This window comes from Physeter macrocephalus, chromosome 4 (genome assembly GCF_002837175.3).
Source record: "Physeter macrocephalus isolate SW-GA chromosome 4, ASM283717v5, whole genome shotgun sequence".
NCBI classification, from domain to species: domain Eukaryota; kingdom Metazoa; phylum Chordata; class Mammalia; order Artiodactyla; family Physeteridae; genus Physeter; species Physeter macrocephalus.
Window position 1 is genome coordinate 45,039,968 of NC_041217.1, and position 19,661 is coordinate 45,059,628.

Below are 19,661 nucleotides of genomic sequence, written 5' to 3' on the forward strand. Positions count from 1 at the left end.
ACTGCCAAAGGATTAATCTCCAAAATATACAAGCAGCTCATGCAGCTCAGTGTCAAAAAAACAAACAACCCAATCCAAAAATGGGCAGAAGACCTAAATAGACTTTTCTCCAAAGAAGATATACAGATTTCCAACAAACACTTGAAAGGATGCTCAATATCACTAATCATTAGAGAAATGCAAATCAAAACCACACTGAGGATATACACTGCCAAACGTAAAATAGAGAGCTAGTGTGAAGCAGCCACGTAGCACAGGGAGATCAGCTCAGTGCTTTGTGACCACCTAGAGGGGTGGGATAGAGAGGATGGGAGGGAGATGCAAGAGGGAGGAGATATGGGGATATATGCATATGTATAGCTGATTCACTTTGTTACAAAGCAGAAGCTAGCACACCACTGTGGGGCAATTATACTCCAATAAAGATGTTAAAAAATAATAATAATTCCATCCAGAGAATTGTTTTAAGACACACACACACAGAGACACATACACAAATGTTGTCACCCCGGGTCTTGGCACTCGGAGAAAATAAATTACCTCTAAAAAAACATTATGGCTTTTTCAAAATGTTTATCACTTTCAGTGCCCTTCCTTGGATGCTTGTTCCAACTCATGTAAAGCTCTACCTTGTATCCATCAGAGTTTAGGAACCCCAAGCACAAGGCTCCCTGGCTTCCTAGGAATGCATATTTTAATACTATTTTCTATTTATGGAGTATCATTTTGTCTGGATGCACAAAGATGATTACAGATGACCTTATTAATCCTCTTACAAAATATTTAACAGTTATAGTTTCCTTATTTTCTAGGTAGAAAACTAAAAAGAGAAGGTCAGTAATACGTAGAAGAAATTTTTATTCCCACTTTTTTTCCCTCGGACTAGAGGGGTGGGATAGAGAGGATGGGAGGGAGATGCAAGAGGGAGGAGATATGGGGATATATGCATATGTATAGCTGATTCACTTTGTTACAAAGCAGAAGCTAGCACACCACTGTGGGGCAATTATACTCCAATAAAGATGTTAAAAAATAATAATAATTCCATCCAGAGAATTGTTTTAAGACACACACACACAGAGACACATACACAAATGTTGTCACCCCGGGTCTTGGCACTCGGAGAAAATAAATTACCTCTAAAAAAACATTATGGCTTTTTCAAAATGTTTATCACTTTCAGTGCCCTTCCTTGGATGCTTGTTCCAACTCATGTAAAGCTCTACCTTGTATCCATCAGAGTTTAGGAACCCCAAGCACAAGGCTCCCTGGCTTCCTAGGAATGCATATTTTAATACTATTTTCTATTTATGGAGTATCATTTTGTCTGGATGCACAAAGATGATTACAGATGACCTTATTAATCCTCTTACAAAATATTTAACAGTTATAGTTTCCTTATTTTCTAGGTAGAAAACTAAAAAGAGAAGGTCAGTAATACGTAGAAGAAATTTTTATTCCCACTTTTTTTCCCTCGGACGTAATGATTATGTCAAGTTTCTATATATATTATGACCGATCAGCTAGCAACTAATTATTGTACTCCTCTGTATGTGAGACATGATGCTAAATAATACTGTGTTGGCCAAAAAGTTCGTTCCGGTTTTTCTGTAACACCTTACAGGAAAACCCGAATGAACTTTATGACCAACCCAATATAAAATTTGAAAGAAAATATAAGGCCTGGATCTTGCCCTCATGCAGTTTACTTACTGAGAAGACCCCACTACATTTATAGTTGCTTTAATAGCAACATGAAACCACACAATATTCTAAAAGCATTCTAAGAGATGCCACATGATTTTTTCATAGTAATTATCAAGTAGTTGTAGAGATGATGAGTCAGAGAAGAAACTGAACTATATTGTATTTGTAGAAATTGACTATAGTGTATTTGTCCTGAGTTCCACAAACATTATGGCCTTGTAAGTATCAGGCACTGTACTTCAGACTGGGGACATAAACAATATATTTCCTCTGGGCCTTATAATTTGGTGACAGAGATCATTTTCTTTTTTACTATAGGCAGGAATATAGTAAATGCTTTAATAAAGATTATGAAAATATAAAGGGTAGAGGAAATGCCTGAGAATATATTCATGTGGTTTTTTAAAAAGTCTATTCTAAAATAATCCTTTTTCTTTTCTACCTAAATAACTTGCCATGCAGAACATTTATCAAATGTTTCTCTTTTTTGAAAAGAGATTTTCATTATTAAAATAATGCACACATATGCACTAATCATTACCTCAGTGAGGAAAGCAGAGATGAGAACTACTTGCTTCTCATTAGACAGACATATATTACACAAAATAAAAAATGCAGAGCTCCATGTCACAAAAATTCATCTCTTTGTAGTATTTTATAACAGTTTCACATATCTAACCTTATTTGATTCACACAGTTGGCAAGGTTAAGCAGGTTGTTTTCCTCATCTTTATTTTTCAGATGAGGAAACTGAAGCTCATAGAGATTGTGCTTTATTAACTCTAGGCCACATGACCAGCAAGTGAATCCCAGGAGATGTAGAATCCAAGTCTTCTAAGCTCTTATCTGCCCTCTTTCCGTGATAACATGCTTTCTCCTTGGCAGTAACAGTTAACATTTATTGACTATTTGTGATGAATCAGTCACTCTACCAGGTACTTTGCATGTGTTTCTTTGTTTAATCCTCACAACAGCCTGTGAGATGTCTACCATTATTATCATCATTTTGCAGGTGAGGATAGGGAAGCATAGATAAGTAACCTGCTCAGAGTCACGTATTTGGCAAAGTAGCATATAGGCATTAAACCCAACTGTGATAGATGCTGACATTCTTTCTTTTTGGCTGCGTTGGGTCTTCGGTGCTGCACGTGGGCTTTCTCTAGTTGCAGCGAGTGGAGGCTTCTCTTGTTGTGGAGCACAGGCTCTAGGCGTGTGGGCTTCAGTAGTTGTGGCATGCGGGCTCAGTAGTTGTGGCTCGTGGGCTCTAGAGCACAGGCTCAGTAGTTGTGGCACACGGGCTTAGTTGCTCCGTGGCATGTGCGATCTTCCCGGACCAGGGCTCAAACCTGTGTCCCCTGCATTGGCAGGCAGATTCTCATCCACTGCACCACCAGGGAAGTCCCAGATGCTGACATTCTTAACCACTCTCCTATTCTGCTGCCTTGTACCCTTTTCCTGCTTGATTGAAACATCTCAAATCCCTTGGGCAGGGGAGACAGATGTAATTGAAAGTATCCTCAAAGAGGAAAGATTATCTTTCATTGATTCAAAAAATATTTTTTTGAGTACTTACTGATTACATGCACCAGGAATCTCTTCCCTGAGGCATTCACAATCTGACTGGGGAGGTAGACAAAGCATCAGTGGCTTTTTAGTGTATTAAATGTTCAGCTAAAACTTTATAGAGGATGTTATGAGAATATAGAGGAAGTTATGATTCCCATCTTAGGGGGTCGAGGAACGCTTCCTGGGAGAGATGGTACCTGAATGAAGGGGGAGTGGGTTTTGTGGGGGACTCCTGTAGCACTCTACTATGGGAAAGACTTCCAAAAGAATGACCCTTATTTTCATAAAGTAGTTGTAGGATAGTCTTAATGTCTGATAATTTATCAATCCTAGGCAGAATTTTAGAATACTAAGAGTTTTTCAGCAGTAGCAGTATTGGTCTGTGTCCCTGGAATCCTTTAAGTATTAACATGACCACTTTTCTGGGATTCATCTATTGTGGCAGAGGGTAGACAGTTCAGGGACTCGTCATGGGTCTCTTCAAATCCTGTCTCTGGTGGGAAGGGTTCTGAAAGCTATTTACAAATGCTGGTCCAGAGGTCCTTCCCCTACCTCTTCCTCACACTCTTTCTTTCCATGGTCCAGTTTTCCTGTGGTTATGCTGTTGGGCCTTTCTCCTTCCCAAGGGGAACCCTACCTGCTGAAGGCTCTGATTGGATTTCAGGCACCTGAAATGCCTTGGAAACTTTTTGCTGGGTTAGAAGTATCAACTTCAGAGAAGTTAAATATATGTGGAATTACTGAGGAATCTCTTATTTAGTATGTTTAGAACTCTCTAGATCTTATAGGAGGTAAAATTGTTTTGAAAGTGGTAGACTAGAAAAAAGGTAGAGCTACCTTGAACTCATGCCAGGGATTAACTGTCTTCTACTTCCCAGAAACAATACAACTTCCTCACCACCGCCTGCCAAAAGTTATTCTATGAGATCATGTTCATCCTTTTGAGCACTGTAGTCTTTTCCCAATAGAATATCAAATATTCGCCATAACTTTAGTTGAATGATTCTATTTAAAATGACAGAGAGCATGTGTTGTAGGGTATGTAGGCAGTGTGCTTTGAAGTGAAGGGATATTCGTGATTTAATAGATTAGTGAGGGGATTATTAGAAGGGGATGGGTTTGGTGGGTAGCGTGAGGTGTCTGAGGCCACACTCAGGCAACAGGAACATAAAAGAGCTGGAACTGGTTATTTTCTAACCTAGCACATATCTTCTACTCTTGAGACACATGTAATGAAACATGGTCTTTCCCTATTATCTCCCTACTTACACTCCATATAATGCATGTGTCCAGCTATGCTGTGGACATACTACATCACCTACTCCCAAAAGAGGAGTTTTTGCTTCCTTAAATTTTAATTATCACTAAGCTCACTGCAGGATTCTCTCACTACTTGGCATCCCATTAATTGCCTTCACTTTTATTTTTTTGACTGGTTACTTTCCTCTTATGACCTCTCTAGCTTCTCTTGGCTTCCACTTTCCTTCTCTTTTCCCCTGAATTCCTTTGTGTATATTAAGTTGATTGTCATAATATTTGCAAGCTATTAATTTTCTGGATTTGACACAGTTTGGAATGTTTCTGTGTTTAACTTACGAAGTTAAATTTCTAATATCAGACAAAGCTGTGCTGCATTATAGCTTAAGCACCAGTCACAACCCAAAGAGATTCTACCTAAGCCTTATTTCCCCATATCCCAATTGCTTTGTATTGAGAGCTTGGGCACAAATTATTTAGTGAGTCAGGGAATGTCCTATAGTCGGAAAAAAAAAAAAGGATGAGATGCTTCAGGAAGCTGATCAGATAGATCCATTCACTTTGTGAAAACTTTAGTGAAGATTTGGCTGATTTTGAGTGGGATTCTTTTCCTCATATATATAAGATGTAACCTTTTGGTTGTTTAATAAATGTAAAATAATCCTGTTGTTATTCAGACAGGCTAAGTATTGATCTTGTGGTATAGCATTATATTAAAAGTTCTTCATGCCTAATTAGGATTCTTTTTTTTAAAATTTAATTTAATTAATTTATTTATTTTTGGCTGCATTGGGTCTTCGTTACTGCGTGCAGGCTTTCTCTATTTGCGGCAAGTGGGGGCTACTCTTTGTTGCGGTGCGCGGACTTCTCATTGCGTGGCTTCTCTTGTTGTGGAGCATGGGCTCTAGGTGCGCGGGCTTCAGTAGTTTGGCACGTGGGCTCAGTAGTTGTGGCTCGTGGGCTGTAGAGCTCGGGCTCAGTAGTTGTGGTGCACGGGCTTTGTTGCTCTGCAGCATGTGGAATCTTCCTGGACCAGGGCTTGAACCCATGTCTCCTGCATTGGCAGGTGGATTCTTAACCACTGCACCACCAGGGAAGTCCTAATTAGGATTCTTAAGTACCTTTAGAATTCATTCCAAGAAATACAAAGATATCTCACTATTTCAAGTTATTAAGTATCCAGTTGATGAATACTTTAGCTTCTATTGCATCTTTTTTCCTCTGGTATAAAACTTTTAGTAATTCCATTGTTATTTATGGTTTGTGCCTCCAATAGAAGCCAAGCAGAGAGCAAGAAGAGAAATTCCATGTTGCTTCTTGTCAGTAACTGGAAAGGGGGTGAGCCCGAGTGGTGAGAGATGGGGAAGAGTATGGCTACTGAGCAGTAATCTCACCTAAAAATGGTTTTGGAACTTCTTCATCAGAAGGGGTTCAGGTCACTTCCTTAAAGAACAGGTGCTGCCTTTGTTTCTTTTTTGATCATGTTCATTGCTGGTGGGTAATAATCTGTTTCTTCACCTGAGTTAGGATCTGAAAATACTCCCCTTTTAATTTGGAGAGTATGTTGAATGACGTAGGGGGGAAAGGTGGAGGAGGAGGGCTGCAGGTGGTAATCCGTGTTCACCCTACTCTGATTTAATTTCTTGTATGAGTATGAGTATCACAGTTGGTGTTTTGTGGCATTTTTCAAGATTGTATGATCCAGTAACTTACAAATGGGAGGCAGAGAACGGTAGCTATCAGGTCAGATTTACAGTTATCCAAAGAGTATCACTTCTCTTCTTTGTGCCTTATATTCTCCATTTACAAAGTGGAGATTTTAGGATTTTCCTTGAATGCTGGTGAAATAATTGCAAAGATTATTTATGTATTTGTGTCTTTGAGAGGCTTTGAATATTCAGTTTAATTAAACAAAATTTTATTGAGCATCTTGTTTTTGAGTATGTGTGTGTGTGCCTGCTCAAAACTTTTTTTCTAAAGATATTGTTGATCATGTTGGGAAAGCAAGACATGGTTTTGGATTTACTGCTTAGGTGTTTCATAGAAATGTTAGTTTTCATTTTCTGTTTGCCACAAATTTTAAAGAACTAAAAACAAACGATGTAGTAAATTTCCTAGTATCTCCTGGTCCCAGAAGGCTTTCATTGGCCTTCAAGAGTCTGTGAAGTGTGACTGTAATATAATGTGCATGATATTTTTTATTGTGGTAAAATATAACATTTATCATTTTAACCACTCATAAGTATACAATTCCCTGTCATTAAATCCATTCACAGTGTTGTGTAACCCTTACCACTATCTGTACCCAAAACCTTTTCATCATTCCCAACAAAAACTCCATACTTGTGAAATAATAATTCTCCTTTTCCCCTTGCCCCCATCTTCTGGTCACCTCTCTTGTACTTTCTTTCTCTATGAATTTCTCTATTTTGAGTACCTTATGTAAGTGAATCTTAACAATATTTGTCCTTCTGTGTCTAGCTTATTTCAGTAAGCATAATGTTTTCAATGTCCATCCATGTTGTAGCATATATCAAAATTCATTCCTTTTTATGGCTGAATAATATTATACTGTATGAGTATACCACATTTTGTTTATTCATATATGTTGTGCCTGATATTTTAATATGTGAAATGGTTATATTAGTTTATAATATAAGGCTATATGTAATTTAATATCTAAGAAAGGGTTACAGGAGAGGAGATAAATTATGGAAGATACATGAGTGGCAGTATGGTTTAGTGGTGAAAAGCACAACATCTGCATCTAGAAGACCTGGGTTGGAATCCTGGCTCCAACATTTGCTAGCTATGTGAGCTTGGGCAAGTTGCTTAGCCTCTCTAGGCCTCATTTCCTCATTGTAAAGTGGAGATAATTATGGTCTAACTCACAGTGTTGTTGTGAGGATTAAATGAGTTAGTATGTGGTGCTTAGAACTGCCTAGTGTTATAACAGTATAATATAAGTGCAATTTTGCTATTTGTTTTTATTACTATAGTATAATTACTATAATTATTATTACATTATAGTTGATGAGGGCCTCATGGAAGAGATCAGGAATGAGCTAGGCCTTAATGATACTCTGCAGGATGTGGTTAGAAAAAGAATTCTAAGGTGACTTAGGTATATACAGAGAATGCAGGTGGTATGTTTGTGCAAGACAGGTGTCACACAGTGGTTAAATGAAGAGCTCTGAAGTCCAACAGACCTCTGTTCAAATCACAGCCCTGCCATATACTTACTGTGTGACTTTGGGTATAACCTTTCTAAGCTTTAGTTTTAATCTAAAATATGGGGATAATAATGGTAATAACCTCACAGGATTATTATGAGGATTAAAAGAAAGAGTTCAGACAGACATAGAGAACAGACATGTGGTTGCCAAGGAGGGCAGTGGGGGAGGGAAGGAGTGGGAGTGTGGGGTGAGCAGATGCAAAGTACTACATACAGAGTGGATAAGCAAAAAGGTCCTACTGCATGGCACAGGGATCTATATTCAATATCCTGTGATAAACCATCATGGAAAAGAATATGAAAAAAGACTGTGTGTGTTATGTATGTTATACACATACATAACACACACATACCTGAATCACTTTGCTGTACAGCAGGAATTAACACAACATTGTAAATCAACTATACTTAAATTTTTTTAAAAAGAGAGAGAATTCATGTAAAACACTCAGCACACTACCTGGCAAAGAAAAAACTTTCAAAAAGAGATAGCCTCTAAAATTTAGTACTTTTGGTCATCATCATTTTTTGTAATTGTTATCATTAGTATTATCTACATTGGATCATAGTGGGGATATTGTTGAAAAGGTATTGGGGAGGTAAAGAAAGGGGAGTTTTAGAGGTTATGGCATAGATTTAGAAGGAGTTTGCATGTGAATTTAGGTAGTGAGGTGCACTAAAGTCTTCTTTCAGAAAGAGAGAATGTGTGTGTGTGTGTGTGTGTGTGTGTGTGTGTGTGTGTGTGTTGGCAAGGGCATTAGAAAGAGGAGGGGCCTTGCTGAAAGCAGTGATTTGAGAGTATCAATTTGTTTACATTGTGCTGATAATTTGGGGGTTGGGAAAAATGGATAAAATCAGTAAGCAAAAGAAAATGTCTGAAGGATAAATAATTGTTTAATTTGTTGGGTATTATGTGCCAGACACTATGCTAACCCCTCTACGTTGATTATTCTTATTTCATGTTCACAGTAACTTTATGATGGGAGATTCTAATATTTTTTCCATTTTACAGATGAGACGTCAGTGGCATAAAGTGTTTAAGATCACACAGATAGTGTGGTAGAGATAGCTAGTACCCCAATATCTGTTTTCACCCTCTTCTCACAGTAATAACAGCTCCAGCTGGGCACGTGGCCCGCATTTCCTAACCTCCCTTGCAGGTAAGTGTGACTAGTTGCAGCCAAGAAAAAAAAAACTATTGTGGGTAATTTTGGTGAACTTTCTTAAGAGAGAGTTGGCTTGCATCCTCTGCCTTCTTCTTCCCTTCTCTGCTCCTTTCTCCTGTCTCAAGCATGTGACAGTTGATGCACGTCTTAGACTGTGCCAGCCAGGGCTGCACCTGAACGTAGAGCAGAAAGCTGGCAAGAACTGGGTTCTTGTGGGCTTTGGGGAGCAGAGCCTCTGCACCAGCCCTGAACTGCCAATCTTTGGGCATTTACACAAAAGAAAAAAATTAGCTTCTGTCTGGGGTTTCCTATTATTGTTTTCAGCCAACAGAATCCTCACTAACAAAGATCATAAGGGAAGAACTAGGAGTTGCACCTGAACACTGACTCAGGAGATTGTTGTAACCACTCTGTATACTGCCTCATTGTATTCTTTACCTTGGCAACCCTCAGATGTCTGCTGGTTTTTATAAGGAATTGTTAAAAACTAACTCTGATGTTGCAGTGCAGAAAGCCAAATTTATCGTGGTTAGGCATATGTCCAGAAATGGATTCAAGAATCTAGCAGTGTTTCTCTCAGCCAAGTAGAGAAACTTGAAAGCTTTGCTACTTCTACCTCCTCCTAGAGAAGATTTCTTACATTTGTTTTTCCGTTGCATAAATGTTTCTATTCTGGAGAAAGTCACCCTCCCACGAAAGGAAAGAAGTTGAAGAGTATCAAGAGCAGTGATTTATAAATGGCTTTTGGAAAAGTGACACCTATTTTTAAGCTAAGAACCTATTGTAGTTATTATTATGCAAAAAATAAATTCTGGAAAACCACTGATAGAAAGTGAATGTGCTTTTAGATGCTGCAGAACTATTATTCTATGATTCTTATTTCGAACAATAACTAAAAGATGTTGGAATTATATCAGTTGATCAGTTGCTGATGCGCAATCCTGAAGTGTTAGCTAGAACTAATAGAAGGTTACCAATGTTACATGTTCATAGATATCCTCAACCTGAAATACTTTTTAAAACAAATAATTCAGTCATCATCTTTGCTTATAGAGGTATCACAGTGATAGGGGTTGGATAGGTTTGGGCTGGTTTTCAGCTAAACTGGGTTTTATTTTTTCTCTGCTCTGAACAGATTGAATGAACACAGAGCTTTGTATCTCAGTGACTAGTGGATAAAGAGTTGTATTTAATCAGTGGCAATATAATGCTTTCTTCTAGAGGATCTCAAGATCAAATAGTCTTTCTAAGTCATATATATCGGAGGTCTTCAGATAGGAGCTTCTCATACAGTCTAAATTCAAATTATGTGGAGTCTCAAAAGGGCAATAAAATTTTGAAATATCCCAGATTAATTAAGAATTATGTAATTTCAGTGTTGGGAACCAAATGAATTATCAGCCATATTTACATTGCTTCAACATGGCTCCATTTTAGCTGTAAACAGAAATACTTGTCTTTATTTACAGGATTAGTCTCAATTATTTAATTTTTTAAGTTATAATGAATCTTCAGGAACAGCTTGCAAATAAAAATGAAGAAATTTTGATGTACTCTGGACAATATTTTGCTCTAATGGGACTGTGAGAGCTTACAATTAAGCATTTTAAAAAACATTCCCCACTAAATCAAAGTGAGATCTAGGGGGTTTATATGTGCATTTAAAGTAATGTAGTGTAATGGACAAAGCATGGGCTATGAAGTAAGAAATCTCCCAATCTTAGTGCCGTCTTGGAACTTGACCTTTGTAGAATGGGTAATATAATAGCTCTCCAACTTACTGAGAAGACTAAATGAGATAACATGCGAAAGTTCCTTATAAACCTTATTGTTAGATATTGTTACACATTTTTCTTTAAAGCCTCTAACCATTGTGGGGTTGTTGTTGTTGTTTTTTAATTTATTTAGCTGCGCCGCTTCTTAGTTGCGGCATGTGGGATCTTTTTTTTAGTTGCGGCATGCAAACTCTTAGCTGTGGCCTGTGGGATCTAGTTCCCTGACCAGGGATTGAACCTGGACCCCCTGCATTAGGAGCACATAGTCTTAGCCACTGGACCACCAGGGAAGTCCCCATTGTGTTTTAAATACCTTAAAGTCAGAACATATAGTTTTTAAAGGCCTTATATCTCAACATAAGAGACTCCAGAGAATGGCTGCACTTGGTTGAAACTTGCTGTACTGCTTTGGCAGCAAAGTTTAAGGCAGAAAAATAAGTTGAAGATCTCACACTTTTGAGTTGAAAAACAAATGGTAGTTTTCCACTTTTAGTAATCCTTATTCAGAATCAGAGTATATAGGAGCTGGGAGAGACCTTGGTGATTAGTTAAGCCAATTCCTTCATTTTGTGGTTAAGTGAACTGAAATCCAGGGATTAATTGACTTTCTTAAAGCCATATAACTAGTAATGGCAGAAAAGGCAGAAACTCTTGAATCCCAAGCCAGTGCCCATTTCACTTTGCCATTATTTCAAAAAATCACTGACTTTAGTGGCTTCCCTGGTGGTCCAGTGGTTGAGACTCTGCGCTTCCACTGCAGGGGGTGTGGGTTCGATCCCTGATCCGGGAAGTAGGATCCCACATCCGTGCGGCCTGGCCAAAAAATCATTGATTTTAGTATATGCAAAGTTCTGAAGGTCATTTTCTAATGTCAAGGGCCATTTGAAATTAAATCCGAATTCAGAAGATACTACCATTAAAAGTAGCTTATAGTTTTCTGGTTTTGATCATATAATGTGGTTATATAAGAACAGGTCATTGCTCTTAGGATAAAAAAATAATAATTACTGAATACCAATTTTTATGCTAAGTACTGGCATCTTTTCTTTTAAAAAACTTATTCTTAAGGGAGTTGATCTATTATCTCACTATGATATGGTAGACTTTTGTCTCACAAAGATTTTTTTTCTTCCTGCTTTTGAAATAAGAGTAGAAATGATAAGAAGTGGACAGTATAGATCTCAGATTTGTTCTGCTTCTTTTACCATAACAAACTATTGAATGCAAACAAAAAACCAACAACAATTAAAGCAACTGAGTGTAATAAATGCTTAACAGAGAAATGTTTAGAAAAAGATAAAACCAAACTTAGTAAAGACTTCATTAATTTAAACTCTTAAGGATTGTAAAATAGTGCCTGAAATGAAATTTGCTTTTGCTACCTGAATTCTTTCTTCATTGCCTATGCAAACTCATAATGTGGGCAAGATTAGAAAGGGAATGTTTTAAATGGTTAAAAGAATAAAATGTTTCTGAGCAGCCTTCAGTAGTTGGGCTTCCTGATTAACACACAGAGAAGAGGCATGCTAATTATAGGCAGCCTTATCTGGTCATTACAGTAGGTCCTCTAGGACCTTTCTGTTACTAGGTAGAATTTGAAAGTAATAAGTTTGCTTTCTTTGTAATTAAGAATTGTACAGATTTAAATCTTTTTCTCATGGCATTGCCCTCATTAACTGACTTTAAGCAAATAACCATGTATTTCCTGGTATGTAGTACAAAATACATACTGATGTTTGAAAAAGCAAGATGGTAATTTTTTGTTAGAAAACATCATCCTTTCTAGTTTTCCACACTACCATTTTGAGGAGAAAGTTTAAAATCTCTTTTACATGTTTTTTAATTGATCCGTGGTGGAAGGTTCCTATTGATCTTGTTCTTAGTGGAAGTAACAACCTTCTTAGATCTCAGGACTAATCTTTTCGTTCTTTGATGGAACAAAGAAAAAAATTACTTTTTCCTATTGATGTGAAGATTGAAGCCTTAAACGGAAAGGAGTATCATCAGTTTCATTTCTTAGAGAATATAGCTCATATTTAAATGGTGTCAGTTTTGTTTTCCCACATGTAGAACAATCACGTATTAAAATGGTATGGTAATTTTATTAGAAAAGAACGTTATGTAGTTGTTATTATTATTATAGGTATTTATGTGGCATCTTTTGTTAACTTGAAATATTCTTCTTATGTATCATTACAAAACAACTGATTGGTTGCTGTGCCATTTAATTTTTGGTGAGTTTTATTTTTCCTAATATTTAAATAGTGCAAACAAATGAAAATAGCCAAAGGGTCAGACTTCATTGTTTGTACCTAAGAAACCAGTCATACTTTTTTCATTAGGTGGAAGGAAGGATAGAATGGATTCTCTTAAGTCATTTCTACCTCTTTTTAGAGTTTTTATTCAGGTATGATAATGTTTTATCTTGATATAATAATTGGTACATGGCTTGTTTCTTTCCCTCTCGCTCTCTTTCTCTAGACCTTGGAGGAATATCACTTTGATCTTTGTTATGCCCAGAAACATAGTTAACATACCATGTTAACACTCTAGTAACACACTAGCAAAGAGGTAAAGATTTAAATTGCGGAACACTGACTGTATAACCTCCATCACTCCACTACTGTCCTCCACCCCCATCCTTTAGAGTCAGCCTCAATCTCCTTGTTTTATCCAAAGGCAAGGGAGGTTCTTATTTAGATATAATACATATGTGAAATTTGATATTAAGTACTTTTTCTTGACACTTTCTCCTCCTTTTATGTCTTTATCACCATTCTCTTTTAGTTTCTGTTTTCTTTCTCTCTGTCATTTGTGTAGCCAGTATTTATGGTGCTCTCTGGTAGGTCTTGGCATTTAAGTGGTGAAAAAAGACACATTCCCTGCCCTCAAAGAGGTTACAGTCAAAGGAAGGAAGTGGGCCACTAAACAGTTCCATGCATTCCTGACTTTATCCATCAAACTCCTTCTAACCTGGGATCTTCTCTCTCCTCTCCCCTCCCCTCCCCTCCCCTCCTCCCTCTCTCCCTCTCTCTGTCACACACGCACACACACACACCCATTACACTTATATGCTTTTGAAGATTTAAGATATAGCTCAAATATTAGATGAACACCTGCACAAATTCTTTTTATCACAAGGCCTGGATTCTCATCTTGCCCTGCCATTTTCTAGCCATGTAACTGATTTGTAATTTAACCCTTCTGGAGCTTTTGTTTTCTCATCTTTAATGTAGTATAGTAATTATCTGAGCATCTCACCAGATTGCTGTGAGCATTAGATGAGGTAGTAATATATAGGAACTTCTCAATAAACTACAAACACTATAACAAGGTAAAGTGGTTTTATCTCCTTCAGTTGGCTCTCTTCTCGCTTACTGTCTTCCTGGCTCTTTTTTTCTCTTCTTTTTTCTTTTTCAAAGGACCCTGCAATAAGTTGTTTTTGTCCCTAATAGTGCCTTTATTGGAGGAAATACAGCTGTTAATCTAATCAGAAAATATACAGATTCCTAGTGGCTATAAACTATTTTCAAGTCATTTAAAAACCAACTGTTACAACCTGAGTTTAATCTGTTTAACACATAAATAAAGCTGTTTCATAAGACCCTGAAACAGATTTATGCTAAATAGTCATAAAATGAAAATGCTGTAGCATCAAATATTAATATTTTGCTAGCAGCAGGCAGCCCAAATGTTAATGGCTGGTATGCATTTGAAGGCCTGCTTAACTGTGAGTTTTATTAGGACCATTTCTCAGAGCTAGAGTTATAAGTGGGCATTATAAATGAGAAATTAGCCTCCCCTCTATGGAGCAGCAGGTTATTTGAAATCTTAATTAACCAATCACATTGAGCTTCTCTTTTTTCAATTGCCAACACTTGGTTAAATGCTGAAGAAAATATTATCTAGCTGGAAACAGATTAAATAATGGGAACACTATTCTTTTGTATATGGAAATAAATATAATCATAAAAAGAAAAATGAAAAAATAAAAACATAGCTCATATTTGCCCCTTTGGATATTTTCTTTTGTCCATTATACTTAAAAAATTAAACTGTAATAGTAGGAAACTTTTCTTAAAAAGTCAGTAGTAAGTATAAGAAACAGAAGCTATTTTGTCTTTATGATAATAATTACAGTATGACTTTTGAAGTACCACTTTGTTTTTTTCCACACAAAACGTCACAAATTGAGGCAATTTGTGTAAGGAAGTTAATTTTTTTTTGCAGTGAATAATCTATGAGTTTATTGTACTCATCATTGCCAAAAAGAGTGCTTTAACAATATGAAGTTTATGAAATAGAGTTTGCATTTTATTTAGCAAAGTCTCTTTGTTTGTGATTCTGTTTGAACCTTGGTGAAGAGTTGGACTTTATCTATGCCCTTGCATGTAATTACCATTATTTTATTTTTTCCACCCTTCTGCTTGATTAATACATATTCTAACATATCCAGTGATGAGCCTCTGAGATTCATCAAGCATTATGTATTTAATTGATACATTCAATCAAAATCTCTTTTTAATAAAAAAATAAGATAAATCTAAACAGTAGACTCAGTGAAATGTAGCACACAATCTGTTAATTTATTTGTTAGATTTCCTTAATAAGGGTTAAAAATGTTAGTACCGGTGTTTTATACCATTTTTCATTAGGGATTTCAAGTAAGCCTTAAGGCTATAAAGATAGAAAGTTATAAATTTTAAGAAAAGCCCTTCTCAGCTCCCTACTAGTATTTCTTTATTCTTATGCCTTCCCTTAGTCTTAGTTCCACAAATTTCATGTGCAGTTCCCTCAGGATAACAGCAATACTTGCATACTACACTTTGATAACTATTCCTCCTTGAAATTCACCCAGTTACTTTTAAATTATTTTACATCAATCTTCCTGGATTTTTCCTCTCAAATATGTCCAGCTTTTATAACTAGTTGTTCTATTGTCTTGATTCTTAAGGGTTGATTCTCAGCTGATATAACTGTGGACACTTGATCTGCAATTTGAAGAGAACACTTCTTCCCCTGCCAAGATACAGGCTTTCTGTGGTGTTAGGTTCGCCTCACTCCAGTTTTATTGAGATGCAATTGACATATCACATTAGCTTAAGGTGTACAGCATAATGATTTGATACATGCATATATTGTGAAATTATTACCACGATAAGTTAACATCCATCACCTCATGGTGATGTACATGTACCACATGTAGTTACAATTTTTTTTTCTTGTGATAAGAACTTTTCCAAGAGCTGTTCTCTTAGCAACTTTCAAGTACATTATATAGTATTCTTAACTGTAGTGATCATGCTGTATATTACATCCCCAGAACTTATTAATCTTAATACTGGAAGTATGTACTTTTGCTCACCTTTACGCATTACCCCATCCCACCAACTTTGGCAACCATAGATATATTATCTGTTTCTATGAGTTTTTTTTTAAGATTCTATATATGTGTGAAATCATACAGTATTGGTCTTTCTCTGTCTGACTTATTTCACTTTAGCATAGTACCTTCAAGGTGCATCCATGTTGTTTCAAATGGCAGGGTTTCCTTCTTTTTTATGGCTGAATAATATTCCATTGTGTGTGTGTGTGTGTGTGTGTGTGTGTATACACATACACACATGTATCACATTTTCTTTATCTGTTCCTTCATTGATGGTCACTTAGTTGTTTCCATGTCTTGGCTATTGTAAATCATGCTGCAGTGAACATGGGGTTGCAGATATCTCTTCAAGATAGTGATTTTGTTTCCCTCAGATATACACACAGAGTGGTAATTTTAGTTTTAACAAAATTTAAGTAAATTGATGCATTTTAAAGTGATGTTGGAAAACATAATTGATCTACTGGAATGAACATATATAGGTGAAAATTTGTAACCTTTTAATTGAATCTCTTTTTCTAGAGACAGAACATCATACTTTCTGAGATAAGTTCTTCAGTGTTATGTTACAACTTTTTTCAAATGAATACTTCAACCAATGTAATCTTCCTTAAAAACTTATAAGAGGAACTTATACAAGTGAGATGGTTTTGTGATCAGTTTACCTTCGATTAGACTTATTATTACCTAGAAATTGTCTTGTGCTATATGATTTCCATGTATATACATATTAGGTTTTCCAATATTAACTAGTAAATGAAGAAATACAGATATAACAGTTGTTTAAGTCACTCAAATTTCTGGAAATAAAACATGCAATCTTCATTTCCCAACATTTGCTAAGTATTTTTTTTTTCAAATTTAGCAAACATTATGCCTTCTATATATCAGGCACATTTGCATAGTTATCATACTTAACGTTTAAAACAATCTCGTGAGCTGAGGAATATGTTTTGGGTGGAAAGAATAACATGCATGTGCAAAGAAACGTGATTATATAATGTAGTATGACATATTGGATAGAGTCAGAGAGCTTTTAATGCTAACCTGTGGGGAGCCAGGTTTCAGACTGGAAGGCAAGGAGGCTAGAATGATAGGTCAGGGCAGATCATGGGGGCATGGTGCCAAAGGAGTGCAAAAGTGTTGAGGCTTTATGCTTTGGGCTGGTGGTCTTTGACGGGTTTTAGTGCTTTGGGGAATCTTTTGAAATTACACGCAAAAGTGTGTGTGTGTGTGTGTGTGTGTGTGTATATCTGTTAGTGTACACGTGCACATGTACATCCACATCCACACTTCCTGGGGATAGTTTTCATCAGATTCTCTATTCCCACAAAGTTAAGTATCACTGCAAAAGATATGACAAGGAGAGATTTGAGAAGATGGCGGAAGAGTAAGACCCGGAGATCACCTTCCTCCCCACAGATACATCAGAAATACATCTACATGTGGAACTGCTCCTATAGAACACCCACTGATCGCTGGCAGAAGACCTCAGACCTCCCAAAAGGCAAGAAACTCCCCACGTACCTGGGTAGGGCAAAAGAAAAAAGAAAAAAACACAGACAAAAGAATAGGGACGGGACCTGCACCAGTGGGAGGGAGCGGTGAAGGAGGGAAAGTTTCCACACACTATAAGCCCCTCGCGGGCAGAGACTGAGGGTGGTGGAGGGGGGAAGCTTCAGAGCCATGGAGGAGAGCGCAGCAACAGGGGTACAGAGGGCAAAGCGGAGAGATTCCCGCACAGAGGATAGGTGCCAACCAGCACTCACCAGCCTGAGAGGCTTGTCTGCTCACCCGCTGGGGCGGGCAGGCCTGGGAGCTGACGCTCGGGTTTCGGTCGGATGCCGGGAGAGGACTGGGGTTGGCTGCGTGAACACAACCTGAAGGGGTTAGTGCGCCCCGGCCAGCCGGGAGGGAGTCCGGGAAAAGGTCTGGACCTGCCGAAGAGGCAAGAGACTTTTTCTTGCCTCTGTTTCCTGGTGCGCGAGGAGAGGGGTTTAAGCGCGCCGTTTAAAGGAGCTCCAGAAACGGTTGCGAGCCGCGGCTATCAGCGCGGACCCCAGAGACGGGCCTGAGACGCTAAGGCTGCTGCTGCTGCCACCAAGAAGCCTGTGTGCAAGCACAGGTCACTGTCCACACCTCCCCTCCTGGGAGCCCGTGAAGCCCACCATGGCCAGGGTCCCGGGATCCAGGGACAACTTCCCCGGGAGAACACATTCGCGGCTCAGGCTGGTGCAACGTCACGCTGGCCTCTGCCGCCGCAGGCTCGCCCCGCATCCGTAGCCCTCTCTCGCCCCAGCCTGAGTGAGCCAGAGGCCCCAGATCAGCTGCTTCTTTAACCCTGTCCTGTCTGAGCGAAGAACAGACGCCCTCAGGTGACCTACACGCAGAGGCGGGGCCAAATCCAAAGCTGAACCCCGGGAGCTGTGCTAACAAAGAAGAGAAAGGGAAATCTCTCCCAGCAGCCTCAGAAGCAGCGGATTAAAGCTCCACAATCACCTTGATGTACCCTGCACCTGTGGAATATCTGAATAGACAACGAATCATCCCAAATTGAGGAGGTGGAATTTGGGAGCAAAGATATATATATATATATTTTTTTCCCCTTTTTCTCTTTTTGTGAGTGTGTATGTGTATGCTTCTGTGTGTGATTTTGTCTGTATAGCTCTGCTTTTACTATTTGTCCTAGGGTTCTGTCTGTCCCTTTTTTTTTTTTTTTTACTTAAAAATTTTTTTTTCTTAATAATTTTTAAAAATTTTAATAACTATTTTATTTTATTCTATCTTCTTCTTTCTTTCTTTTTTTTCTCCCTCTTATTCTGAGCCATGTGGAGGACAGGCTCTTGGTGCTCCAGCCAGGAGTCAGGGCTGTGCCACTGAGGTGGGAGAGCAAAGTTCAGGACACTGGTCCGCAAGAGACCTCCCAGCTCCATGTAATATCAAACGGTGAAAATCTCCCAGAGATCTCCATCTCAAAGCCAAGACCCAGCTCCACTCAATGACAAGAAAGCTACAGTGCAGGACACCCTATGCCAAACAATTAGCAAGACAGGAACACAACCCCAACCATTAGCACAGAGGCTGCCTAAAATCATAATAAGGCCATAGACACCCCAAAACACACCACCAGATGTGGACCTGGCCCAGCAGAAAGAAAAGATCCAGCCTCATCCACCAGAATATAGGCACTAGTCTCTTCCACCAGGAATCCTACACGACCCACTGAACCAACCTTAGCTACTGGGGACAGACACCAAAAACAACGGAAACTATGAACCTTCAGACTGCGAAAAGGAGACCCCAAACACAGTAAGTTAAGCAAAATTAGAAGACAGAGAAACACACAGCAGATGAAGGAGCAAGGCAAAAACCCACCAGACCTAACAAACGAAGAGGAAATAGGAAATCTACCTGAAAAATAATTCAGAATAATGATAGTAAAGATGATCCAACATCTTGGAAAAACAATGGAGAAAATACAAGAAACGTTTAATAAGGACCTAGAAGAACTAAAGAGCAAACCAACGATGATGAACAACACAATAAATGAAATTAAAAATTCTCTAGAA

At 38.0% G+C, this 19,661-nt stretch overlaps 1 protein-coding gene and 1 non-coding gene across 3 annotated transcripts in view; one reads left to right on the forward strand and one right to left on the reverse strand.

Moving 5' to 3' along the window:
- The window catches only part of RABGAP1L (RAB GTPase activating protein 1 like), a 642,929-nt gene that overhangs the window by 303,386 nt on the left and 319,882 nt on the right, over positions 1-19,661 (forward strand). The window lies entirely within an intron of this gene.
- On the reverse strand, positions 10,924-10,996 carry TRNAR-CCU (transfer RNA arginine (anticodon CCU)). Its single transcript has one exon. It is a non-coding gene; the product is annotated as a tRNA-Arg (tRNA).